Source organism: Ambystoma mexicanum, chromosome 11, assembly GCF_040938575.1.
Source record: "Ambystoma mexicanum isolate Mex_15411 chromosome 11, UKY_AmexF1_1, whole genome shotgun sequence".
Lineage (NCBI taxonomy): Eukaryota > Metazoa > Chordata > Amphibia > Caudata > Ambystomatidae > Ambystoma > Ambystoma mexicanum.
Window position 1 is genome coordinate 1,178,725,410 of NC_090934.1, and position 24,749 is coordinate 1,178,750,158.

At 50.2% G+C, this 24,749-nt stretch overlaps 14 non-coding genes across 14 annotated transcripts; all 14 read left to right on the forward strand.

Moving 5' to 3' along the window:
• Positions 1–4,784: 4,784 nt before the first annotated feature.
• Positions 4,785–4,867, forward strand: TRNAL-CAG (transfer RNA leucine (anticodon CAG)). The gene has a single exon. It is a non-coding gene; the product is annotated as a tRNA-Leu (tRNA).
• A 482-nt stretch (positions 4,868–5,349) lies between these two features.
• On the forward strand, positions 5,350–5,431 carry TRNAL-CAG (transfer RNA leucine (anticodon CAG)). Its single transcript has one exon. It is a non-coding gene; the product is annotated as a tRNA-Leu (tRNA).
• Positions 5,432–6,452: 1,021 nt separating this feature from the next.
• TRNAL-CAG (transfer RNA leucine (anticodon CAG)) lies at positions 6,453–6,535 on the forward strand. The gene has a single exon. It is a non-coding gene; the product is annotated as a tRNA-Leu (tRNA).
• Positions 6,536–8,653: 2,118 nt separating this feature from the next.
• On the forward strand, positions 8,654–8,735 carry TRNAL-CAG (transfer RNA leucine (anticodon CAG)). Its single transcript has one exon. It is a non-coding gene; the product is annotated as a tRNA-Leu (tRNA).
• Positions 8,736–10,304: 1,569 nt separating this feature from the next.
• Positions 10,305–10,387, forward strand: TRNAL-CAG (transfer RNA leucine (anticodon CAG)). The gene has a single exon. It is a non-coding gene; the product is annotated as a tRNA-Leu (tRNA).
• Positions 10,388–11,407: 1,020 nt separating this feature from the next.
• TRNAL-CAG (transfer RNA leucine (anticodon CAG)) lies at positions 11,408–11,490 on the forward strand. The gene has a single exon. It is a non-coding gene; the product is annotated as a tRNA-Leu (tRNA).
• Positions 11,491–11,972: 482 nt separating this feature from the next.
• On the forward strand, positions 11,973–12,054 carry TRNAL-CAG (transfer RNA leucine (anticodon CAG)). Its single transcript has one exon. It is a non-coding gene; the product is annotated as a tRNA-Leu (tRNA).
• Positions 12,055–13,075: 1,021 nt separating this feature from the next.
• On the forward strand, positions 13,076–13,158 carry TRNAL-CAG (transfer RNA leucine (anticodon CAG)). The gene has a single exon. It is a non-coding gene; the product is annotated as a tRNA-Leu (tRNA).
• A 2,694-nt stretch (positions 13,159–15,852) lies between these two features.
• TRNAL-CAG (transfer RNA leucine (anticodon CAG)) lies at positions 15,853–15,934 on the forward strand. The gene has a single exon. It is a non-coding gene; the product is annotated as a tRNA-Leu (tRNA).
• Positions 15,935–17,503: 1,569 nt separating this feature from the next.
• On the forward strand, positions 17,504–17,585 carry TRNAL-CAG (transfer RNA leucine (anticodon CAG)). Its single transcript has one exon. It is a non-coding gene; the product is annotated as a tRNA-Leu (tRNA).
• Positions 17,586–19,154: 1,569 nt separating this feature from the next.
• TRNAL-CAG (transfer RNA leucine (anticodon CAG)) lies at positions 19,155–19,237 on the forward strand. Its single transcript has one exon. It is a non-coding gene; the product is annotated as a tRNA-Leu (tRNA).
• A 1,020-nt stretch (positions 19,238–20,257) lies between these two features.
• TRNAL-CAG (transfer RNA leucine (anticodon CAG)) lies at positions 20,258–20,340 on the forward strand. Its single transcript has one exon. It is a non-coding gene; the product is annotated as a tRNA-Leu (tRNA).
• A 1,585-nt stretch (positions 20,341–21,925) lies between these two features.
• TRNAL-CAG (transfer RNA leucine (anticodon CAG)) lies at positions 21,926–22,008 on the forward strand. The gene has a single exon. It is a non-coding gene; the product is annotated as a tRNA-Leu (tRNA).
• Positions 22,009–24,133: 2,125 nt separating this feature from the next.
• Positions 24,134–24,215, forward strand: TRNAL-CAG (transfer RNA leucine (anticodon CAG)). Its single transcript has one exon. It is a non-coding gene; the product is annotated as a tRNA-Leu (tRNA).
• The last annotated feature ends 534 nt before the right edge of the window (positions 24,216–24,749 follow it).

Genomic DNA, 24,749 nt, shown 5'->3' on the forward strand with positions numbered 1-24,749 from the left:
AGATGGAGTTGGAGCACGCACTGCAGGCCTCATGGTTGATTTCCTGTGCTTCCTGTATTTCCTCGCTTCTTTTTTGGGAAAGTGAACTCCAGTGAAAAACCATCTTTGGACTGGGCCAGCCTTGTGGACATGCAAACGGGCGCACCGCGACATTTTGCCTTTGGAAAAAATGCATAAAGAACCCAATGTGTTGTCCTTTTAACTGGGCCTAGTGGGAATGAAGTGACATTTTTAAAATGGATGGGGAGGGTGGTGGGTTAGGAGGGGTGGGTGGGATGCGCGAGATTATATTCCTGGCAGACTGTGGAGACATTTTAGGAAATCCAAGAGGATTTAAGTGTGGTCAAAGACTTGCCAACATAGCCTCGAAGCCGATTTAGGTGAGCACCATGGCCGAGTGGTCTAAGGCGCTGCGTTCAGGTCGCAGTCTCCTCTGGAGGCATGGGTTTGAATCCCACTTCTGACATGCCTGAAATGGGTTTTTACTTTTCATGTGATTGCATTCCACGCTTCCTATAACTGCCGGCCACGGATTTCTGGAACAGGGAGATGGAGTTGGAGCTTGCTCCACACACTCCCGTCCTCCAGCTAGGTCTGCAGTTCGTCCTGGAATGCTTCACTGCCCTTTTGGCAGGTGTACTACAGTGCTTAAATGAAAAACCGTCTTAGGACTGTGCTAGCTTTGTGGACTTGCAAATGGGCGCAGCGCGGCATTTTGTCTTTGGAAAAAATGCATAAAGAACTCAACGTCTTGTCCTTTTCACTGGGCCTAGTTGGAATGAAGTGACCTATTTGAAATGGAGGTCAGGAGGAAAGTTAGTGTGACATAGTGGGAGGCAGATGGAGGAGTGAGTGGGGGGAAGCGAGAGGTAAAAAGGCAGGCAGAGGAGTGAACACAGTTCTTCCTCCTCGCCCTCTGCCCAACCAACCACCTGCCTGCCCAAACGGCCACGAACGGCCATTGTATATAGGCTTTGCTGGCAGAACTCTTTAGCCCTGTCATTTCGAGTGAGTCCTGTGCAGGAGTACAGGGAGATCAGGCCGGCCCATACACAGTCCTTTCAGCCTAAACAGGCTCCCCTGGACTAGTGCCCAACCTCTTGTGACCAAGAAGGCTCTAGCACACTGCCTGAACCTCCTGAAGGGTTGGACACAGTGCATGCTTTTATTTGCATAAACCAGCCCACCTCCTGCCTTCCTATTTCCTGAGGTGTAGTTGCTTGTGTCTGTTAACAGGTGGCAGGCAGCACCGTTCTGCAGAAACATGAAAGACTCATGTGTGCTTGTGACAAGTAGCTGCTGTACATAGGGATTGAACCCTGCACGTCTGTGCCAGTAGTCGTTGTATGAGTGCTGCCCTGCCTGTGATTATTCTTTTGGGAGGAATTGGGAGACTTTAATGCATTAGGAGAGGATTTTAGGCGGGTGGTCTTTGAGACTTTCCAACATTGCCTCTAAGTCGCATCTGAGGGGTGCAAATGGCAGAGTCAGGATGGCCGAGTGGTCTAAGGCAGTCTCCTCTGGAGGTGTGGGTTCGAATCCCACTTCTGACATGTCTGTAACAGAATTTTTCTTTTCATTTGATTGTAACATTCCAGGCGTCCTATAACTGCTGGCCAAGGCTTTCTGGAACAGGGAGATGGAGTTGTAGCACGCACTGCAGGCCTCATGGTTGATTTCCAGTGCTTCCTGTATTTCTTCGCTTCTTTTTTGGGAAAGTGAACTCCAGTGAAAAACCATCTTTGGACTGGGCCGGCCTTGTGGACATGCAAACGGGCGCACCGCGACATTTTGCCTTTGGAAAAAATGCATAAAGAACCCAATGTGTTGTCCTTTTAACTGGGCCTAGTGGGAATGAAGTGACATTTTTAAAATGGATGGGGAGGGTGGTGGGTTAGGAGGGGTGGGTGGGATGCGCGAGAGTATATTCCTGGCAGACTGTGGAGACATTTTAGGAAATCCAAGAGGATTTAAGTGTGGTCAAAGACTTGCCAACATAGCCTCTAAGCCGATTCAGGCAAGCACCTAAGGCAGAGTCAGGATGGCTGAGTGGTCTAAGGCACCGGTTCTGGTCGCAGTCTCCTCTGGAGGCGTGGGTTCGAATCCCACTTCTGACATGCCTGAAATGGGTTTTTACTTTTCATGTGATTGCATTCCACGCTTCCTATAACTGCCGGCCACGGATTTCTGGAACAGGGAGATGGAGTTGGAGCTTGCTCCACACACTCCCGTCCTCCAGCTAGGTCTGCAGTTCGTCCTGGAATGCTTCACTGCCCTTTTGGCAGGTGTACTACAGTGCTTAAATGAAAAACCGTCTTAGGACTGTGCTAGCTTTGTGGACTTGCAAATGGGCGCAGCGCGGCATTTTGTCTTTGGAAAAAATGCATAAAGAACCCAACGTCTTGTCCTTTTCACTGGGCCTAGTTGGAATGAAGTGACCTATTTGAAATGGAGGTCAGGAGGAAAGTTAGTGTGACATAGTGGGAGGCAGAAGGAGGAGTGAGTGGGGGGAAGCGGAAGGTAAAAAGGCAGGCAGAGGAGTGAACACAGTTCTTCCTCCTCGCCCTCTGCCCAACCAACCACCTGCCTGCCCCAACGGCCACGAACGGCCATTGTATATAGGCTTTGCTGGCAGAACTCTTTAGCCCTGTCATTTAGAGTGAGTCATGTGCAGGAGTACAGGGAGATCAGGCCGGCCCATACACAGTCCTTTCAGCCTAAACAGGCTCCCCGGGACTAGTGCCCAACCTCTTGTGACCAAGAAGGCTATAGCCACTGCCTGAACCTCCTGAAGGGTTGGACACAGTGCATGCTTTTATTTGCATAAACCAGCCCGCCTCCTGCCTTCCTATTTCCTGAGGTGTAGTTGCTTGTGTCTGTTAACAGGTGGCAGGCAGCACCGTTCTGCAGAAACATGAAAGACTCATGTGTGCTTGTGACAAGTAGCTGCTGTACATAGGGATTGAACCCTGCACGTCTGTGCCAGTAGTCGTTGTATGAGTGCTGCCCTGCCTGTGATTATTCTTTTGGGAGGAATTGGGAGACTTTAATCCAATAGGTGAGGATTTTAGGCGGGTGGTCTTTGAGACTTTCCAACATTGCCTCTAAGTCGCATCTGAGGGGTGCAAATGGCAGAGTCAGGATGGCTGAGTGGTCTAAGGCAGGCTCCTCTGGAGGCGTGGGTTCGAATCCCACTTCTGACATGTCTGTAACAGAATTTTTCTTTTCATTTGATTGTAACATTCCAGGCGTCCTATAACTGCTGGCCAAGGCTTTCTGGAACAGGGAGATGGAGTTGGAGCACGCACTGCAGGCCTCATGGTTGATTTCCAGTGCTTCCTGTATTTCCTCGCTTCTTTTTTGGGAAAGTGAACTCCAGTGAAAAACCATCTTTGGACTGGGCCGGACTTGTGGACATGCAAACGGGCGCACCGCGACATTTTGCCTTTGGAAAAAATGCATAAAGAACCCAATGTGTTGTCCTTTTAACTGGGCCTAGTGGGAATGAAGTGACATTTTTAAAATGGATGGGGAGGGTGGTGGGTTAGGAGGGGTGGGTGGGATGCGCGAGAGTATATTCCTGGCAGACTGTGGAGACATTTTAGGAAATCCAAGAGGATTTAAGTGTGGTCAAAGACTTGCCAACATAGCCTCTAAGCCGATTCAGGCAAGCGCCTAAGGCAGAGTCAGGATGGCCGAGTGGTCTAAGGCGCTGCGCAGGTCGCAGTCTCCTCTGGAGGTGTGGGTTCAAATCCCACTTCTGACATGCCTGAAACGGGTTTTTACTTTTCATGTGATTGCATTCCACGCTTCCTATAACTGCCGGCCACGGATTTCTGGAACAGGGAGTTGGAGTTGGAGCTTGCTCCACACACTCCCGTCCTCCAGCTAGGTCTGCAGTTCGTCCTGGAATGCTTCATTGCCCTTTTGGCAGGTGTACTAGAGTGCTTAAATGAAAAACCGTTTTAGGACTGTGCTAGCTTTGTGGACTTGCAAATGGGCGTAGCGCGGCATTTTGTCTTTGGAAAAAATGCATAAAGAACCCAACGTCTTGTCCTTTTCACTGGGCCTAGTTGGAAGGAAGTGACCTATTTGAAATGGAGGTGAGGAGGAAAGTTAGTGTGACATAGTGGGAGGCAGATGGAGGAGTGAGTGGGGGGAAGCGAGAGGTAAAAAGGCAGGCAGAGGAGTGAACACAGTTCTTCCTCCTCGCCCTCTGCCCAACCAACCACCTGCCTGCCCAAACGGCCACGAACGGCCATTGTATATAGGCTTTGCTGGCAGAACTCTTTAGCCCTGTCATTTAGAGTGAGTCCTGTGCAGGAGTACAGGGAGATCAGGCCGGCCCATACACAGTCCTTTCAGCCTAAACAGGCTCCCCTGGACTAGTGCCCAACCTCTTGTGACCAAGAAGGCTCTAGCACACTGCCTGAACCTCCTGAAGGGTTGGACACAGTGCATGCTTTTATTTGCATAAACCAGCCCGCCTCCTGCCTTCCTATTTCCTGAGGTGTAGTTGCTTGTGTCTGTTAACAGGTGGCAGGCAGCACCGTTCTGCAGAAACATGAAAGACTCATGTGTGCTTGTGACAAGTAGCTGCTGTACATAGGGATTGAACCCTGCACGTCTGTGCCAGTAGTCGTTGTATGAGTGCTGCCCTGCCTGTGATTATTCTTTTGGGAGGAATTGGGAGACTTTAATACATTAGGAGAGGATTTTAGGCGGGTGGTCTTTGAGACTTTCCAACATTGCCTCTACACCGCATCTGAGGGGTGCAAATGGCAGTCAGGATGGCCGAGTGGTCTAAGGCGCTGCGTTCAGGTCGCAGTCTCCTCTGGAGGCGTGGGTTCGAATCCCACATCTGACATGTCTGTAACAGAATTTTTCTTTTCATTTGATTGTAACATTCCAGGCGTCCTATAACTGCTGGCCAAGGCTTTCTGGAACAGGGAGATGGAGTTGGAGCACACACTGCAGGCCTCATGGTTGATTTCCAGTGCTTCCTGTATTTCCTCGCTTCTTTTTTGGGAAAGTGAACTCCAGTGAAAAACCATCTTTGGACTGGGCCGGCCTTGTGGACATGCAAACGGGCGCATCGCGACATTTTGCCTTTGGAAAAAATGCATAAAGAACCCAATGTGTTGTCCTTTTAACTGGGCCTAGTGGGAATGAAGTGACATTTTTAAAATGGATGGGGAGGGTGGTGGGTTAGGAGGGGTGGGTGGGATGCGCGAGAGTATATTCCTGGCAGACTGTGGAGACATTTTAGGAAATCCAAGAGGATTTAAGTGTGGTCAAAGACTTGCCAACATAGCCTCTAAGCCGATTCAGGCAAGCACCTAAGGCAGAGTCAGGATGGCCGAGTGGTCTAAGGCACTGGTTCAGGTCGCAGTCTCCTCTGGAGGCGTGGGTTGGAATCCCACTTCTGACATGCCTGAAATGGGTTTTTACTTTTCATGTGATTGCATTCCACGCTTCCTATAACTGCCGGCCACGGATTTCTGGAACAGGGAGATGGAGTTGGAGCTTGCTCCACACACTCCCGTCCTCCAGCTAGGTCTGCAGTTCGTCCTGGAATGCTTCACTGCCCTTTTGGCAGGTGTACTACAGTGCTTAAATGAAAAACCGTCTTAGGACTGTGCTAGCTTTGTGGACTTGCAAATGTGCGCAGCGCGGCATTTTGTCTTTGGAAAAAATGCATAAAGAACCCAACGTCTTGTCCTTTTCACTGGGCCTAGTTGGAATGAAGTGACCTATTTGAAATGGAGGTCAGGAGGAAAGTTAGTGTGACATAGTGGGAGGCAGATGGAGGAGTGAGTGGGGGTAAGCGAGAGGTAAAAAGGTAGGCAGAGGAGTGAACACAGTTCTTCCTCCTCGCCCTCTGCCCAACCAACCACCTGCCTGCCCAAACGGCCACGAACGGCCATTGTATATAGGCTTTGCTGGCAGAACTCTTTAGCCCTGTCATTTAGAGTGGGTCCTGTGCAGGAGTACAGGGAGATCAGGCCGGCCCATACACAGTCCTTTCAGCCTAAACAGGCTCCCCTGGACTAGTGCCCAACCTCTTGTGACCAAGAAGGCTCTAGCACACTGCCTGAACCTCCTGAAGGGTTGGACACAGTGCATGCTTTTATTTGCATAAACCAGCCCGCCTCCTGCCTTCCTATTTCCTGAGGTGTAGTTGCTTGTGTCTGTTAACAGGTGGCAGGCAGCACCGTTCTGCAGAAACATGAAAGACTCATGTGTGCTTGTGACAAGTAGCTGCTGTACATAGTGGATTGAACCCTGCACGTCTGTGCCAGTAGTCGTTGTATGAGTGCTGCCCTGCCTGTGATTATTCTTTTGGGAGGAATTGGGAGACTTTAATGCATTAGGAGAGGATTTTAGGCGGGTGGTCTTTGAGACTTTCCAACATTGCCTCTAAGCCGCATCTGAGGGGTGCAAATGGCAGAGTCAGGATGGCCGAGTGGTCTAAGGCGCTGCGATCAGGTCGCAGTCTTCTCTGGAGGCGTGGGTTCGAATCCCACTTCTGACATGTCTGTAACAGAATTTTTCTTTTCATTTGATTGTAACATTCCAGGCGTCCTATAACTGCTGGCCAAGGCTTTCTGGAACAGGGAGATGGAGTTGGAGCACGCACTGCAGGCCTCATGGTTGATTTCCAGTGCTTCCTGTATTTCCTCGCTTCTTTTTTGGGAAAGTGAACTCCAGTGAAAAACCATCTTTGGACTGGGCCGGCCTTGTGGACATGCAAACGGGCGCACCGCGACATTTTGCCTTTGGAAAAAATGCATAAAGAACCCAATGTGTTGTCCTTTTAACTGGGCCTAGTGGGAATGAAGTGACATTTTTAAAATGGATGGGGAGGGTGGTGGGTTAGGAGGGGTGGGTGGGATGCGCGAGAGTATATCCCTGGCAGACTGTAGAGACATTTTAGGAAATCCAAGAGGATTTAAGTGTGGTCAAAGACTTGCCAACATAGCCTCTAAGCCGATTCAGGTGAGCACCATGGCCGAGTGGTCTAAGGCGCTGCGTTCAGGTCACAGTCTCCTCTGGAGGCGTGGGTTCAAATCCCACTTCTGACATGCCTGAAACGGGTTTTTACTTTTCATGTGATTGCATTCCACGCTTCCTATAACTGCCGGCCACGGATTTCTGGAACAGGGAGATGGAGTTGGAGCTTGCTCCACACACTCCCGTCCTCCAGCTAGGTCTGCAGTTCGTCCTGGAATGCTTCACTGCCCTTTTGGCAGGTGTACTACAGTGCTTAAATGAAAAACCGTCTTAGGACTGTGCTAGCTTTGTGGACTTGCAAATGGGCGCAGCGCGGCATTTTGTCTTTGGAAAAAATGCATAAAGAACCCAACGTCTTGTCCTTTTCACTGGGCCTAGTTGGAATGAAGTGACCTATTTGAAATGGAGGTCAGGAGGAAAGTTAGTGTGACATAGTGGGAGGCAGATGGAGGAGTGAGTGGGGGGAAGCGAGAGGTAAAAAGGCAGGCAGAGGAGTGAACACAGTTCTTCCTCCTCGCCCTCTGCCCAACCAACCACCTGCCTGCCCAAACGGCCACGAACGGCCATTGTATATAGGCTTTGCTGGCAGAACTCTTTAGCCCTGTCATTTCGAGTGAGTCCTGTGCAGGAGTACAGGGAGATCAGGCCGGCCCATACACAGTCCTTTCAGCCTAAACAGGCTCCCCTGGACTAGTGCCCAGCCTCTTGTGACCAAGAAGGCTCTAGCACACTGCCTGAACCTCCTGAAGGGTTGGACACAGTGCATGCTTTTATTTGCATAAACCAGCCCACCTCCTGCCTTCCTATTTCCTGAGGTGTAGTTGCTTGTGTCTGTTAACAGGTGGCAGGCAGCACCGTTCTGCAGAAACATGAAAGACTCATGTGTGCTTGTGACAAGTAGCTGCTGTACATAGGGATTGAACCCTGCACGTCTGTGCCAGTAGTCGTTGTATGAGTGCTGCCCTGCCTGTGATTATTCTTTTGGGAGGAATTGGGAGACTTTAATGCATTAGGAGAGGATTTTAGGCGGGTGGTCTTTGAGACTTTCCAACATTGCCTCTAAGCCGCATCTGAGGGGTGCAAATGGCAGAGTCAGGATGGCCGAGTGGTCTAAGGCAGTCTCCTCTGGAGGCGTGGGTTCGAATCCCACTTCTGACATGTCTGTAACAGAATTTTTCTTTCATTTGATTGTAACATTCCAGGCGTCCTATAACTGCTGGCCAAGGCTTTCTGGAACAGGGAGATGGAGTTGTAGCACGCACTGCAGGCCTCATGGTTGATTTCCAGTGCTTCCTGTATTTCTTCGCTTCTTTTTTGGGAAAGTGAACTCCAGTGAAAAACCATCTTTGGACTGGGCCGGCCTTGTGGACATGCAAACGGGCGCACCGCGACATTTTGCCTTTGGAAAAAATGCATAAAGAACCCAATGTGTTGTCCTTTTAACTGGGCCTAGTGGGAATGAAGTGACATTTTTAAAATGGATGGGGAGGGTGGTGGGTTAGGAGGGGTGGGTGGGATGCGCGAGAGTATTTTCCTGGCAGACTGTGGAGACATTTTAGGAAATCCAAGAGGATTTAAGTGTGGTCAAAGACTTTCCAACATAGCCTCTAAGCCGATTCAGGCAAGCACCTAAGGCAGAGTCAGGATGGCTGAGTGGTCTAAGGCACTGGTTCAGGTCGCAGTCTCCTCTGGAGGCGTGGGTTCGAATCCCACTTCTGACATGCCTGAAATGGGTTTTTACTTTTCATGTGATTGCATTCCACGCTTCCTATAACTGCCGGCCACGGATTTCTGGAACAGGGAGATGGAGTTGGAGCTTGCTCCACACACTCCCGTCCTCCAGCTAGGTCTGCAGTTCGTCCTGGAATGCTTCACTGCCCTTTTGGCAGGTGTACTACAGTGCTTAAATGAAAAACCGTCTTAGGACTGTGCTAGCTTTGTGGACTTGCAAATGGGCGCAGCGCGGCATTTTGTCTTTGGAAAAAATGCATAAAGAACCCAACGTCTTGTCCTTTTCACTGGGCCTAGTTGGAATGAAGTGACCTATTTGAAATGGAGGTCAGGAGGAAAGTTAGTGTGACATAGTGGGAGGCAGAAGGAGGAGTGAGTGGGGGGAAGCGGAAGGTAAAAAGGCAGGCAGAGGAGTGAACACAGTTCTTCCTCCTCGCCCTCTGCCCAACCAACCACCTGCCTGCCCCAACGGCCACGAACGGCCATTGTATATAGGCTTTGCTGGCAGAACTCTTTAGCCCTGTCATTTAGAGTGAGTCCTGTGCAGGAGTACAGGGAGATCAGGCCGGCCCATACACAGTCCTTTCAGCCTAAACAGGCTCCCCGGGACTAGTGCCCAACCTCTTGTGACCAAGAAGGCTATAGCACACTGCCTGAACCTCCTGAAGGGTTGGACACAGTGCATGCTTTTATTTGCATAAACCAGCCCGCCTCCTGCCTTCCTATTTCCTGAGGTGTAGTTGCTTGTGTCTGTTAACAGGTGGCAGGCAGCACCGTTCTGCAGAAACATGAAAGACTCATGTGTGCTTGTGACAAGTAGCTGCTGTACATAGGGATTGAACCCTGCACGTCTGTGCCAGTAGTCGTTGTATGAGTGCTGCCCTGCCTGTGATTATTCTTTTGGGAGGAATTGGGAGACTTTAATCCAATAGGTGAGGATTTTAGGCGGGTGGTCTTTGAGACTTTCCAACATTGCCTCTAAGCCGCATCTGAGGGGTGCAAATGGCAGAGTCAGGATGGCCGAGTGGTCTAAGGCAGTCTCCTCTGGAGGCGTGGGTTCGAATCCCACTTCTGACATGTCTGTAACAGAATTTTTCTTTTCATTTGATTGTAACATTCAAGGCGTCCTATAACTGCTGGCCAAGGCTTTCTGGAACAGGGAGATGGAGTTGGAGCACGCACTGCAGGCCTCATGGTTGATTTCCAGTGCTTCCTGTATTTCCTCGCTTCTTTTTTGGGAAAGTGAACTCCAGTGAAAAACCATCTTTGGACTGGGCCGGACTTGTGGACATGCAAACGGGCGCACCGCGACATTTTGCCTTTGGAAAAAATGCATAAAGAACCCAATGTGTTGTCCTTTTAACTGGGCCTAGTGGGAATGAAGTGACATTTTTAAAATGGATGGGGAGGGTGGTGGGTTAGGAGGGGTGGGTGGGATGCGCGAGAGTATATTCCTGGCAGACTGTGGAGACATTTTAGGAAATCCAAGAGGATTTAAGTGTGGTCAAAGACTTGCCAACATAGCCTCTAAGCCGATTCAGGCGAGCGCCTAAGGCAGAGTCAGGATGGCCGAGTGGTCTAAGGCGCTGCGTTCAGGTCGCAGTCTCCTCTGGAGGCGTGGGTTCAAATCCCGCTTCTGACATGCCTGAAACGGGTTTTTACTTTTCATGTGATTGCATTCCACGCTTCCTATAACTGCCGGCCACGGATTTCTGGAACAGGGAGATGGAGTTGGAGCTTGCTCCACACACTCCCGTCCTCCAGCTAGGTCTGCAGTTCGTCCTGGAATGCTTCATTGCCCTTTTGGCAGGTGTACTAGAGTGCTTAAATGAAAAACCGTTTTAGGACTGTGCTAGCTTTGTGGACTTGCAAATGGGCGTAGCGCGGCATTTTGTCTTTGGAAAAAATGCATAAAGAACCCAACGTCTTGTCCTTTTCACTGGGCCTAGTTGGAAGGAAGTGACCTATTTGAAATGGAGGTGAGGAGGAAAGTTAGTGTGACATAGTGGGAGGCAGATGGAGGAGTGAGTGGGGGGAAGCGAGAGGTAAAAAGGCAGGCAGAGGAGTGAACACAGTTCTTCCTCCTCGCCCTCTGCCCAACCAACCACCTGCCTGCCCAAACGGCCACGAACGGCCATTGTATATAGGCTTTGCTGGCAGAACTCTTTAGCCCTGTCATTTAGAGTGAGTCCTGTGCAGGAGTACAGGGAGATCAGGCCGGCCCATACACAGTCCTTTCAGCCTAAACAGGCTCCCCTGGACTAGTGCCCAACCTCTTGTGACCAAGAAGGCTCTAGCACACTGCCTGAACCTCCTGAAGGGTTGGACACAGTGCATGCTTTTATTTGCATAAACCAGCCCGCCTCCTGCCTTCCTATTTCCTGAGGTGTAGTTGCTTGTGTCTGTTAACAGGTGGCAGGCAGCACCGTTCTGCAGAAACATGAAAGACTCATGTGTGCTTGTGACAAGTAGCTGCTGTACATAGGGATTGAACCCTGCACGTCTGTGCCAGTAGTCGTTGTATGAGTGCTGCCCTGCCTGTGATTATTCTTTTGGGAGGAATTGGGAGACTTTAATGCATTAGGAGAGGATTTTAGGCGGGTGGTCTTTGAGACTTTCCAACATTGCCTCTACACCGCATCTGAGGGGTGCAAATGGCAGAGTCAGGATGGCCGAGTGGTCTAAGGCGCTGCGTTCAGGTCGCAGTCTCCTCTGGAGGCGTGGGTTCGAATCCCACATCTGACATGTCTGTAACAGAATTTTTCTTTTCATTTGATTGTAACATTCCAGGCGTCCTATAACTGCTGGCCAAGGCTTTCTGGAACAGGGAGATGGAGTTGGAGCACGCACTGCAGGCCTCATGGTTGATTTCCAGTGCTTCCTGTATTTCCTCGCTTCTTTTTTGGGAAAGTGAACTCCAGTGAAAAACCATCTTTGGACTGGGCCGGCCTTGTGGACATGCAAACGGGCGCACCGCGACATTTTGCCTTTGGAAAAAATGCATAAAGAACCCAATGTGTTGTCCTTTTAACTGGGCCTAGTGGGAATGAAGTGACATTTTTAAAATGGATGGGGAGGGTGGTGGGTTAGGAGGGGTGGGTGGGATGCGCGAGAGTATATTCCTGGCAGACTGTGGAGACATTTTAGGAAATCCAAGAGGATTTAAGTGTGGTCAAAGACTTGCCAACATAGCCTCTAAGCCGATTCAGGCAAGCACCTAAGGCAGAGTCAGGATGGCCGAGTGGTCTAAGGCACTGGTTCAGGTCGCAGTCTCCTCTGGAGGCGTGGGTTGGAATCCCACTTCTGACATGCCTGAAATGGGTTTTTACTTTTCATGTGATTGCATTCCACGCTTCCTATAACTGCCGGCCACGGATTTCTGGAACAGGGAGATGGAGTTGGAGCTTGCTCCACACACTCCCGTCCTCCAGCTAGGTCTGCAGTTCGTCCTGGAATGCTTCACTGCCCTTTTGGCAGGTGTACTACAGTGCTTAAATGAAAAACCGTCTTAGGACTGTGCTAGCTTTGTGGACTTGCAAATGTGCGCAGCGCGGCATTTTGTCTTTGGAAAAAATGCATAAAGAACCCAACGTCTTGTCCTTTTCACTGGGCCTAGTTGGAATGAAGTGACCTATTTGAAATGGAGGTCAGTAGGAAAGTTAGTGTGACATAGTGGGAGGCAGATGGAGGAGTGAGTGGGGGTAAGCGAGAGGTAAAAAGGCAGGCAGAGGAGTGAACACAGTTCTTCCTCCTCGCCCTCTGCCCAACCAACCACCTGCCTGCCCAAACGGCCACGAACGGCCATTGTATATAGGCTTTGCTGGCAGAACTCTTTAGCCCTGTCATTTAGAGTGGGTCCTGTGCAGGAGTACAGGGAGATCAGGCCGGCCCATACACAGTCCTTTCAGCCTAAACAGGCTCCCCTGGACTAGTGCCCAACCTCTTGTGACCAAGAAGGCTCTAGCACACTGCCTGAACCTCCTGAAGGGTTGGACACAGTGCATGCTTTTATTTGCATAAACCAGCCCGCCTCCTGCCTTCCTATTTCCTGAGGTGTAGTTGCTTGTGTCTGTTAACAGGTGGCAGGCAGCACCGTTCTGCAGAAACATGAAAGACTCATGTGTGCTTGTGACAAGTAGCTGCTGTACATAGTGGATTGAACCCTGCACGTCTGTGCCAGTAGTCGTTGTATGAGTGCTGCCCTGCCTGTGATTATTCTTTTGGGAGGAATTGGGAGACTTTAATGCATTAGGAGAGGATTTTAGGCGGGTGGTCTTTGAGACTTTCCAACATTGCCTCTAAGCCGCATCTGTGGGGTGCAAATGGCAGAGTCAGGATGGCCGAGTGGTCTAAGGCGCTGCGATCAGGTCGCAGTCTTCTCTGGAGGCGTGGGTTCGAATCCCACTTCTGACATGTCTGTAACAGAATTTTTCTTTTCATTTGATTGTAACATTCCAGGCGTCCTATAACTGCTGGCCAAGGCTTTCTGGAACAGGGAGATGGAGTTGGAGCACGCACTGCAGGCCTCATGGTTGATTTCCAGTGCTTCCTGTATTTCCTCGCTTCTTTTTTGGGAAAGTGAACTCCAGTGAAAAACCATCTTTGGACTGGGCCGGCCTTGTGGACATGCAAACGGGCGCACCGCGACATTTTGCCTTTGGAAAAAATGCATAAAGAACCCAATGTGTTGTCCTTTTAACTGGGCCTAGTGGGAATGAAGTGACATTTTTAAAATGGATGGGGAGGGTGGTGGGTTAGGAGGGGTGGGTGGGATGCGCGAGATTATATTCCTGGCAGACTGTGGAGACATTTTAGGAAATCCAAGAGGATTTAAGTGTGGTCAAAGACTTGCCAACATAGCCTCTAAGCCGATTCGGGCAAGCACCTAAGGCAGAGGCAGGATGGCCGAGTGGTCTAAGACACTGGTTCAGGTCGCAGTCTCCTCTGGAGACGTGGGTTCGAATCCCACTTCTGACATGCCTGAAATGGGTTTTTACTTTTCATGTGATTGCATTCCACGCTTCCTATAACTGCCTGCCACGGATTTCTGAAACAGGGAGATGGAGTTGGAGCTTGCTCCAAACACTCCCGTCCTCCAGCTAGGTCTGCAGTTCGTCCTGGAATGCTTCACTGCTCTTTTGGCAGGTGTACTACAGTGCTTAAATGAAAAACCGTCTTAGGACTGTGCTAGCTTTGTGGACTTGCAAATGTGCGCCGCGCGGCATTTTGTCTTTGGAAAAAATGCATAAAGAACCCAATGTGTTGTCCTTTTAACTGGGCCTAGTGGGAATGAAGTGACATTTTTAAAATGGATGGGGAGGGTGGTGGGTTAGGAGGGGTGGGTGGGATGCGCGAGAGTATATCCCTGGCAGACTGTAGAGACATTTTAGGAAATCCAAGAGGATTTAAGTGTGGTCAAAGACTTGCCAACATAGCCTCTAAGCCGATTCAGGTGAGCGCCATGGCCGAGTGGTCTAAGGCGCTGCGTTCAGGTCACAGTCTCCTCTGGAGGCGTGGGTTCAAATCCCACTTCTGACATGCCTGAAACGGGTTTTTACTTTTCATGTGATTGCATTCCACGCTTCCTATAACTGCCGGCCACGGATTTCTGGAACAGGGAGATGGAGTTGGAGCTTGCTCCACACACTCCCGTCCTCCAGCTAGGTCTGCAGTTCGTCCTGGAATGCTTCACTGCCCTTTTGGCAGGTGTACTACAGTGCTTAAATGAAAAACCGTCTTAGGACTGTGCTAGCTTTGTGGACTTGCAAATGGGCGCAGCGCGGCATTTTGTCTTTGGAAAAAATGCATAAAGAACCCAACGTCTTGTCCTTTTCACTGGGCCTAGTTGGAATGAAGTGACCTATTTGAAATGGAGGTCAGGAGGAAAGTTAGTGTGACATAGTGGGAGGCAGATGGAGGAGTGAGTGGGGGGAAGCGAGAGGTAAAAAGGCAGGCAGAGGAGTGAACACAGTTCTTCCTCCTCGCCCTCTGCCCAACCAACCACCTGCCTGCCCAAACGGCCACGAACGGCCATTGTATATAGGCTTTGCTGGCAGAACTCTTTAGCCCTGTCATTTCGAGTGAGTCCTGTGCAGGAGTACAGGGAGATCAGGCCGGCCCATACACAGTCCTTTCAGCCTAAACAGGCTCCCCTGGACTAGTGCCCAACCTCTTGTGACCAAGAAGGCTCTAGCACACTGCCTGAACCTCCTGAAGGGTTGGACACAGTGCATGCTTTTATTTGCATAAACCAGCCCACCTCCTGCCTTCCTATTTCCTGAGGTGTAGTTGCTTGTGTCTGTTAACAGGTGGCAGGCAGCACCGTTCTGCAGAAACATGAAAGACTCATGTGTGCTTGTGACAAGTAGCTGCTGTACATAGGGATTGAACCCTGCACGTCTGTGCCAGTAGTCGTTGTATGAGTGCTGCCCTGCCTGTGATTATTCTTTTGGGAGGAATTGGGAGACTTTAATGCATTAGGAGAGGATTTTAGGCAGGTGGTCTTTGAGACTTTCCAACATTGCCTCTAAGCCGCATCTGAGGGGTGCAAATGGCAGAGTCAGGATGGCCGAGTGGTCTAAGGCAGTCTCCTCTGGAGTTGTGGGTTCGAATCCCACTTCTGACATGTCTGTAATAGAATTTTTCTTTTCATTTGATTGTAACATTCCAGGCGTCCTATAACTGCTGGCCAAGGCTTTCTGGAACAGGGAGATGGAGTTGTAGCACGCACTGCAGGCCTCATGGTTGATTTCCAGTGCTTCCTGTATTTCTTTGCTTCTTTTTTGGGAAAGTGAACTCCAGTGAAAAACCATCTTTGGACTGGGCCGGCCTTGTGGACATGCAAACGGGCGCACCGCGACATTTTGCCTTTGGAAAAAATGCATAAAGAACCCAATGTGTTGTCCTTTTAACTGGGCCTAGTGGGAATGAAGTGACATTTTTAAAATGGATGGGGAGGGTGGTGGGTTAGGAGGGGTGGGTGGGATGCGCGAGAGTATTTTCCTGGCAGACTGTGGAGACATTTTAGGAAATCCAAGAGGATTTAAGTGTGGTCAAAGACTTTCCAACATAGCCTCTAAGCCGATTCAGGCAAGCACCTAAGGCAGAGTCAGGATGGCTGAGTGGTCTAAGGCACTGGTTCAGGTCGCAGTCTCCTCTGGAGGCGTGGGTTCGAATCCCACTTCTGACATGCCTGAAATGGGTTTTTACTTTTCATGTGATTGCATTCCACGCTTCCTATAACTGCCGGCCACGGATTTCTGGAACAGGGAGATGGAGTTGGAGCTTGCTCCACACACTCCCGTCCTCCAGCTAGGTCTGCAGTTCGTCCTGGAATGCTTCACTGCCCTTTTGGCAGGTGTACTACAGTGCTTAAATGAAAAACCGTCTTAGGACTGTGCTAGCTTTGTGGACTTGCAAATGGGCGCAGCGCGGCATTTTGTCTTTGGAAAAAATGCATAAAGAACCCAACGTCTTGTCCTTTTCACTGGGCCTAGTTGGAATGAAGTGACCTATTTGAAATGGAGGTCAGGAGGAAAGTTAGTGTGACATAGTGGGAGGCAGAAGGAGGAGTGAGTGGGGGGAAGCGGAAGGTAAAAAGGCAGGCAGAGGAGTGAACACAGTTCTTCCTCCTCGCCCTCTGCCCAACCAACCACCTGCCTGCCCCAACGGCCACGAACGGCCATTGTATATAGGTTTTGCTGGCAGAACTCTTTAGCCCTGTCATTTAGAGTGAGTCCTGTGCAGGAGTACAGGGAGATCAGGCCGGCCCATACACAGTCCTTTCAGCCTAAACAGGCTCCCCGGGACTAGTGCCCAACCTCTTGTGACCAAGAAGGCTATAGCACACTGCCTGAACCTCCTGAAGGGTTGGACACAGTGCATGCTTTTATTTGCATAAACCAGCCCACCTCCTGCCTTCCTATTTCCTGAGGTGTAGTTGCTTGTGTCTGTTAACAGGTGGCAGGCAGCACCGTTCTGCAGAAACATGAAAGACTCATGTGTGCTTGTGACAAGTAGCTGCTGTACATAGGGATTGAACCCTGCACGTCTGTGCCAGTAGTCGTTGTATGAGTGCTGCCCTGCCTGTGATTATTCTTTTGGGAGGAATTGGGAGACTTTAATGCATTAGGAGAGGATTTTAGGCGGGTGGTCTTTGAGACTTTCCAACATTGCCTCTAAGCCGCATCTGAGGGGTGCAAATGGCAGAGTCAGGATGGCCGAGTGGTCTAAGGCAGTCTCCTCTGGAGTTGTGGGTTCGAATCCCACTTCTGACATGTCTGTAATAGAATTTTTCTTTTCATTTGATTGTAACATTCCAGGCGTCCTATAACTGCTGGCCAAGGCTTTCTGGAACAGGGAGATGGAGTTGTAGCACGCACTGCAGGCCTCATGGTTGATTTCCAGTGCTTCCTGTATTTCTTCGCTTCTTTTTTGGGAAAGTGAACTCCAGTGAAAAACCATCTTTGGACTGGGCCGGCCTTGTGGACATGCAAACGGGCGCACCGCGACATTTTGCCTTTGGAAAAAATGCATAAAGAACCCAATGTGTTGTCCTTTTAACTGGGCCTAGTGGGAATGAAGTGACATTTTTAAAATGGATGGGGAGGGTGGTGGGTTAGGAGGGGTGGGTGGGATGCGCGAGAGTATTTTCCTGGCAGACTGTGGAGACATTTTAGGAAATCCAAGAGGATTTAAGTGTGGTCAAAGACTTTCCAACATAGCCTCTAAGCCGATTCAGGCAAGCACCTAAGGCAGAGTCAGGATGGCTGAGTGGTCTAAGGCACTGGTTCAGGTCGCAGTCTCCTCTGGAGGCGTGGGTTCGAATCCCACTTCTGACATGCCTGAAATGGGTTTTTACTTTTCATGTGATTGCATTCCACGCTTCCTATAACTGCCGGCCACGGATTTCTGGAACAGGGAGATGGAGTTGGAGCTTGCTCCACACACTCCCGTCCTCCAGCTAGGTCTGCAGTTCGTCCTGGAATGCTTCACTGCCCTTTTGGCAGGTGTACTACAGTGCTTAAATGAAAAACCGTCTTAGGACTGTGCTAGCTTTGTGGACTTGCAAATGGGCGCAGCGCGGCATTTTGTCTTTGGAAAAAATGCATAAAGAACCCAACGTCTTGTCCTTTTCACTGGGCCTAGTTGGAATGAAGTGACCTATTTGAAATGGAGGTCAGGAGGAAAGTTAGTGTGACATAGTGGGAGGCAGAAGGAGGAGTGAGTGGGGGGAAGCGGAAGGTAAAAAGGCAGGCAGAGGAGTGAACACAGTTCTTCGTCCTCGCCCTCTGCCCAACCAACCACCTGCCTGCCCCAACGGCCACGAACGGCCATTGTATATAGGTTTTGCTGGCAGAACTTTTTAGCCCTGTCATTTAGAGTGAGTCCTGTGCAGGAGTACAGGGAGATCAGGCCGGCCCATACACAGTCCTTTCAGCCTAAACAGGCTCCCCGGGACTAGTGCCCAACCTCTTGTGACCAAGAAGGCTATAGCACACTGCCTGAACCTCCTGAAGGGTTGGACACAGTGCATGCTTTTATTTGCATAAACCAGCCCGCCTCCTGCCTTCCTATTTCCTGAGGTGTAGTTGCTTGTGTCTGTTAACAGGTGGCAGGCAGCACCGTTCTGCAGAAACATGAAAGACTCATGTGTGCTTGTGACAAGTAGCTGCTGTACATAGGGATTGAACCCTGCACGTCTGTGCCAGTAGTCGTTGTATGAGTGCTGCCCTGCCTGTGATTATTCTTTTGGGAGGAATTGGGAGACTTTAATCCAATAGGTGAGGATTTTAGGCGGGTGGTCTTTGAGACTTTCCAACATTGCCTCTAAGCCGCATCTGAGGGGTGCAAATGGCAGAGTCAGGATGGCCGAGTGGTCTAAGGCAGTCTCCTCTGGAGGCGTGGGTTCGAATCCCACTTCTGACATGTCTGTAACAGAATTTTTCTTTTCATTTGATTGTAACATTCCAGGCATCCTATAACTGCTGGCCAAGGCTTTCTGGAACAGGGAGATGGAGTTGGAGCACGCACTGCAGGCCTCATGGTTGATTTCCAGTGCTTCCTGTATTTCCTCGCTTCTTTTTTGGGAAAGTGAACTCCAGTGAAAAAGCATCTTTGGACTGGGCCGGACTTGTGGACATGCAAACGGGCGCACCGCGACATTTTGCCTTTGGAAAAAATGCATAAAGAACCCAATGTGTTGTCCTTTTAACTGGGCCTAGTGGGAATGAAGTGACATTTTTAAAATGGATGGGGAGGGTGGTGGGTTAGGAGGGGTGGGTGGGATGCGCGAGAGTATATTCCTGGCAGACTGTGGAGACATTTTAGGAAATCCAAGAGGATTTAAGTGTGGTCAAAGACTTGCCAACATAGCCTCTAAGCCGATTCAGGCGAGCGCCTAAGGCAGAGTCAGGATGGCCGAGTGGTCTAAGGCGCTGCGTTCAGGTCGCAGTCTCCTCTGGAGGCGTGGGTTCAAATCCCACTTCTGACATGCCTGAAACGGGTTTTTACTTTTCATGTGATTGCATTCCACGCTTCCTATAACTGCCGGCCACGGATTTCTGGAACAGGGAGATGGAGTTGGAGCTTGCTCCACACACTCCCGTCCTCCAGCTAGGTCTGCAGTTCGTCCTGGAATGCTTCATTGCCCTTTTGGCAGGTGTACTATAGTGCTTAAATGAAAAACCGTTTTAGGACTGTGCTAGCTTTGTGGACTTGCAAATGGGCGTAGCGCGGCATTTTGTCTTTGGAAAAAATGCATAAAGAACCCAACGTCTTGTCCTTTTCACTGGGCCTAGTTGGAAGGAAGTGACCTATTTGAAATGGAGGTGAGGAGGAAAGTTAGTGTGACATAGTGGGAGGCAGATGGAGGAGTGAGTGGGGGGAAGCGAGAGGTAAAAAGGCAGGCAGAGGAGTGAACACAGTTCTTCCTCCTCGCCCTCTGCCCAACCAACCACCTGCCTGCCCAAACGGCCACGAACGGCCATTGTATATAGGCTTTGCTGGCAGAACTCTTTAGCCCTGTCATTTAGAGTGAGTCCTGTGCAGGAGTACAGGGAGATCAGGCCGGCCCATACACAGTCCTTTCAGCCTAAACAGGCTCCCCTGGACTAGTGCCCAACCTCTTGTGACCAAGAAGGCTCTAGCACACTGCCTGAACCTCCTGAAGGGTTGGACACAGTGCATGCTTTTATTTGCATAAACCAGCCCGCCTCCTGCCTTCCTATTTCCTGAGGTGTAGTTGCTTGTGTCTGTTAACAGGTGGCAGGCAGCACCGTTCTGCAGAAACATGAAAGACTCATGTGTGCTTGTGACAAGTAGCTGCTGTACATAGGGATTGAACCCTGCATGTCTGTGCCAGTAGTCGTTGTATGAGTGCTGCCCTGCCTGTGATTATTCTTTTGGGAGGAATTGGGAGACTTTAATGCATTAGGAGAGGATTTTAGGCGGGTGGTCTTTGAGACTTTCCAACATTGCCTCTACACCGCATCTGAGGGGTGCAAATGGCAGAGTCAGGATGGCTGAGTGGTCTAAGGCGCTGCGTTCAGGTCGCAGTCTCCTCTGGAGGCGTGGGTTCGAATCCCACATCTGACATGTCTGTAACAGAATTTTTCTTTTCATTTGATTGTAACATTCCAGGCGTCCTATAACTGCTGGCCAAGGCTTTCTGGAACAGGGAGATGGAGTTGGAGCACGCACTGCAGGCCTCATGGTTGATTTCCAGTGCTTCCTGTATTTCCTCGCTTCTTTTTTGGGAAAGTGAACTCCAGTGAAAAACCATCTTTGGACTGGGCCGGCCTTGTGGACATGCAAACGGGCGCACCGCGACATTTTGCCTTTGGAAAAAATGCATAAAGAACCCAATGTGTTGTCCTTTTAACTGGGCCTAGTGGGAATGAAGTGACATTTTTAAAATGGATGGGGAGGGTGGTGGGTTAGGAGGGGTGGGTGGGATGCGCGAGAGTATATTCCTGGCAGACTGTGGAGACATTTTAGGAAATCCAAGAGGATTTAAGTGTGGTCAAAGACTTGCCAACATAGCCTCTAAGCCGATTCAGGCAAGCACCTAAGGCAGAGTCAGGATGGCCGAGTGGTCTAAGGCACTGATTCAGGTCGCAGTCTCCTCTGGAGGCGTGGGTTGGAATCCCACTTCTGACATGCCTGAAATGGGTTTTTACTTTTCATGTGATTGCATTCCACGCTTCCTATAACTGCCGGCCACGGATTTCTGGAACAGGGAGATGGAGTTGGAGCTTGCTCCACACACTCCCGTCCTCCAGCTAGGTCTGCAGTTCGTCCTGGAATGCTTCACTGCCCTTTTGGCAGGTGTACTACAGTGCTTAAATGAAAAACCGTCTTAGGACTGTGCTAGCTTTGTGGACTTGCAAATGTGCGCAGCGCGGCATTTTGTCTTTGGAAAAAATGCATAAAGAACCCAACGTCTTGTCCTTTTCACTGGGCCTAGTTGGAATGAAGTGACCTATTTGAAATGGAGGTCAGGAGGAAAGTTAGTGTGACATAGTGGGAGGCAGATGGAGGAGTGAGTGGGGGTAAGCGAGAGGTAAAAAGGCAGGCAGAGGAGTGAACACAGTTCTTCCTCCTCGCCCTCTGCCCAACCAACCACCTGCCTGCCCAAACGGCCACGAACGGCCATTGTATATAGGCTTTGCTGGCAGAACTCTTTAGCCCTGTCATTTAGAGTGGGTCCTGTGCAGGAGTACAGGGAGATCAGGCCGGCCCATACACAGTCCTTTCAGCCTAAACAGGCTCCCCTGGACTAGTGGCCAACCTCTTGTGACCAAGAAGGCTCTAGCACACTGCCTGAACCTCCTGAAGGGTTGGACACAGTGCATGCTTTTATTTGCATAAACCAGCCCGCCTCCTGCCTTCCTATTTCCTGAGGTGTAGTTGCTTGTGTCTGTTAACAGGTGGCAGGCAGCACCGTTCTGCAGAAACATGAAAGACTCATGTGTGCTTGTGACAAGTAGCTGCTGTACATAGTGGATTGAACCCTGCACGTCTGTGCCAGTAGTCGTTGTATGAGTGCTGCCCTGCCTGTGATTATTCTTTTGGGAGGAATTGGGAGACTTTAATGCATTAGGAGAGGATTTTAGGCGGGTGGTCTTTGAGACTTTCCAACATTGCCTCTAAGCCGCATCTGAGGGGTGCAAATGGCAGAGTCAGGATGGCCGAGTGGTCTAAGGCGCTGCAATCAGGTCGCAGTCTTCTCTGGAGGCGTGGGTTCGAATCCCACTTCTGACATGTCTGTAACAGAATTTTTCTTTTCATTTGATTGTAACATTCCAGGCGTCCTATAACTGCTGGCCAAGGCTTTCTGGAACAGGGAGATGGAGTTGGAGCACGCACTGCAGGCCTCATGGTTGATTTCCAGTGCTTCCTGTATTTCCTCGCTTCTTTTTTGGGAAAGTGAACTCCAGTGAAAAACCATCTTTGGACTGGGCCGGCCTTGTGGACATGCAAACGGGCGCACCGCGACATTTTGCCTTTGGAAAAAATGCATAAAGAACCCAATGTGTTGTCCTTTTAACTGGGCCTAGTGGGAATGAAGTGACATTTTTAAAATGGATGGGGAGGGTGGTGGGTTAGGAGGGGTGGGTGGGATGCGCGAGAGTATATTCCTGGCAGACTGTGGAGACATTTTAGGAAATCCAAGAGGATTTAAGTGTGGTCAAAGACTTGCCAACATAGCCTCTAAGCCGATTCAGGCGAGCACCTAAGGCAGAGTCAGGATGGCCGAGTGGTCTAAGGCGCTGCGCAGTCTCCTCTGGAGGCGTGGGTTCGAATCCCACTTCTGGCATGCCTGAAACGGGTTTTTACTTTTCATGTGATTGCATTCCACGCTTCCTATAACTGCCGGCCACGGATTTCTGGAACAGGGAGATGGAGTTGGAGCTTGCTCCACACACTCCCGTCCTCCAGCTAGGTCTGCAGTTCGTCCTGGAATGCTTCACTGCCCTTTTGGCAGGTGTACTACAGTGCTTAAATGAAAAACCGTCTTAGGACTGTGCTAGCTTTGTGGACTTGCAAATGGGCGCAGCGCGGCATTTTGTCTTTGGAAAAAATGCATAAAGAACCCAACGTCTTGTCCTTTTCACTGGGCCTAGTTGGAATGAAGTGACCTATTTGAAATGGAGGTCAGGAGGAAAGTTAGTGTGACATAGTGGGAGGCAGATGGAGGAGTGAGTGGGGGGAAGCGAGAGGTAAAAAGGCAGGCAGAGGAGTGAACACAGTTCTTCCTCCTCGCCCTCTGCCCAACCAACCACCTGCCTGCCCAAACGGCCACGAACGGCCATTGTATATAGGCTTTGCTGGCAGAACTCTTTAGCCCTGTCATTTCGAGTGAGTCCTGTGCAGGAGTACAGGGAGATCAGGCCGGCCCATACACAGTCCTTTCAGCCTAAACAGGCTCCCCTGGACTAGTGCCCAACCTCTTGTGACCAAGAAGGCTCTAGCACACTGCCTGAACCTCCTGAAGGGTTGGACACAGTGCATGCTTTTATTTACATAAACCAGCCCACCTCCTGCCTTCCTATTTCCTGAGGTGTAGTTGCTTGTGTCTGTTAACAGGTGGCAGGCAGCACCGTTCTGCAGAAACATGAAAGACTCATGTGTGCTTGTGACAAGTAGCTGCTGTACATAGGGATTGAACCCTGCACGTCTGTGCCAGTAGTCGTTGTATGAGTGCTGCCCTGCCTGTGATTATTCTTTTGGGAGGAATTGGGAGACTTTAATGCATTAGGAGAGGATTTTAGGCGGGTGGTCTTTGAGACTTTCCAACATTGCCTCTAAGCCGCATCTGAGGGGTGCAAATGGCAGAGTCAGGATGGCCGAGTGGTCTAAGGCAGTCTCCTCTGGAGTTGTGGGTTCGAATCCCACTTCTGACATGTCTGTAATAGAATTTTTCTTTTCATTTGATTGTAACATTCCAGGCGTCCTATAACTGCTGGCCAAGGCTTTCTGGAACAGGGAGATGGAGTTGTAGCACGCACTGCAGGCCTCATGGTTGATTTCCAGTGCTTCCTGTATTTCTTCGCTTCTTTTTTGGGAAAGTGAACTCCAGTGAAAAACCATCTTTGGACTGGGCCGGCCTTGTGGACATGCAAACGGGCGCACCGCGACATTTTGCCTTTGGAAAAAATGCATAAAGAACCCAATGTGTTGTCCTTTTAACTGGGCCTAGTGGGAATGAAGTGACATTTTTAAAATGGATGGGGAGGGTGGTGGGTTAGGAGGGGTGGGTGGGATGCGCGAGAGTATTTTCCTGGCAGACTGTGGAGACATTTTAGGAAATCCAAGAGGATTTAAGTGTGGTCAAAGACTTTCCAACATAGCCTCTAAGCCGATTCAGGCAAGCACCTAAGGCAGAGTCAGGATGGCTGAGTGGTCTAAGGCACTGGTTCAGGTCGCAGTCTCCTCTGGAGGCGTGGGTTCGAATCCCACTTCTGACATGCCTGAAATGGGTTTTTACTTTTCATGTGATTGCATTCCACGCTTCCTATAACTGCCGGCCACGGATTTCTGGAACAGGGAGATGGAGTTGGAGCTTGCTCCACACACTCCCGTCCTCCAGCTAGGTCTGCAGTTCGTCCTGGAATGCTTCACTGCCCTTTTGGCAGGTGTACTACAGTGCTTAAATGAAAAACCGTCTTAGGACTGTGCTAGCTTTGTGGACTTGCAAATGGGCGCAGCGCGGCATTTTGTCTTTGGAAAAAATGCATAAAGAACCCAACGTCTTGTCCTTTTCACTGGGCCTAGTTGGAATGAAGTGACCTATTTGAAATGGAGGTCAGGAGGAAAGTTAGTGTGACATAGTGGGAGGCAGAAGGAGGAGTGAGTGGGGGGAAGCGGAAGGTAAAAAGGCAGGCAGAGGAGTGAACACAGTTCTTCCTCCTCGCCCTCTGCCCAACCAACCACCTGCCTGCCCCAACGGCCACGAACGGCCATTGTATATAGGTTTTGCTGGCAGAACTCTTTAGCCCTGT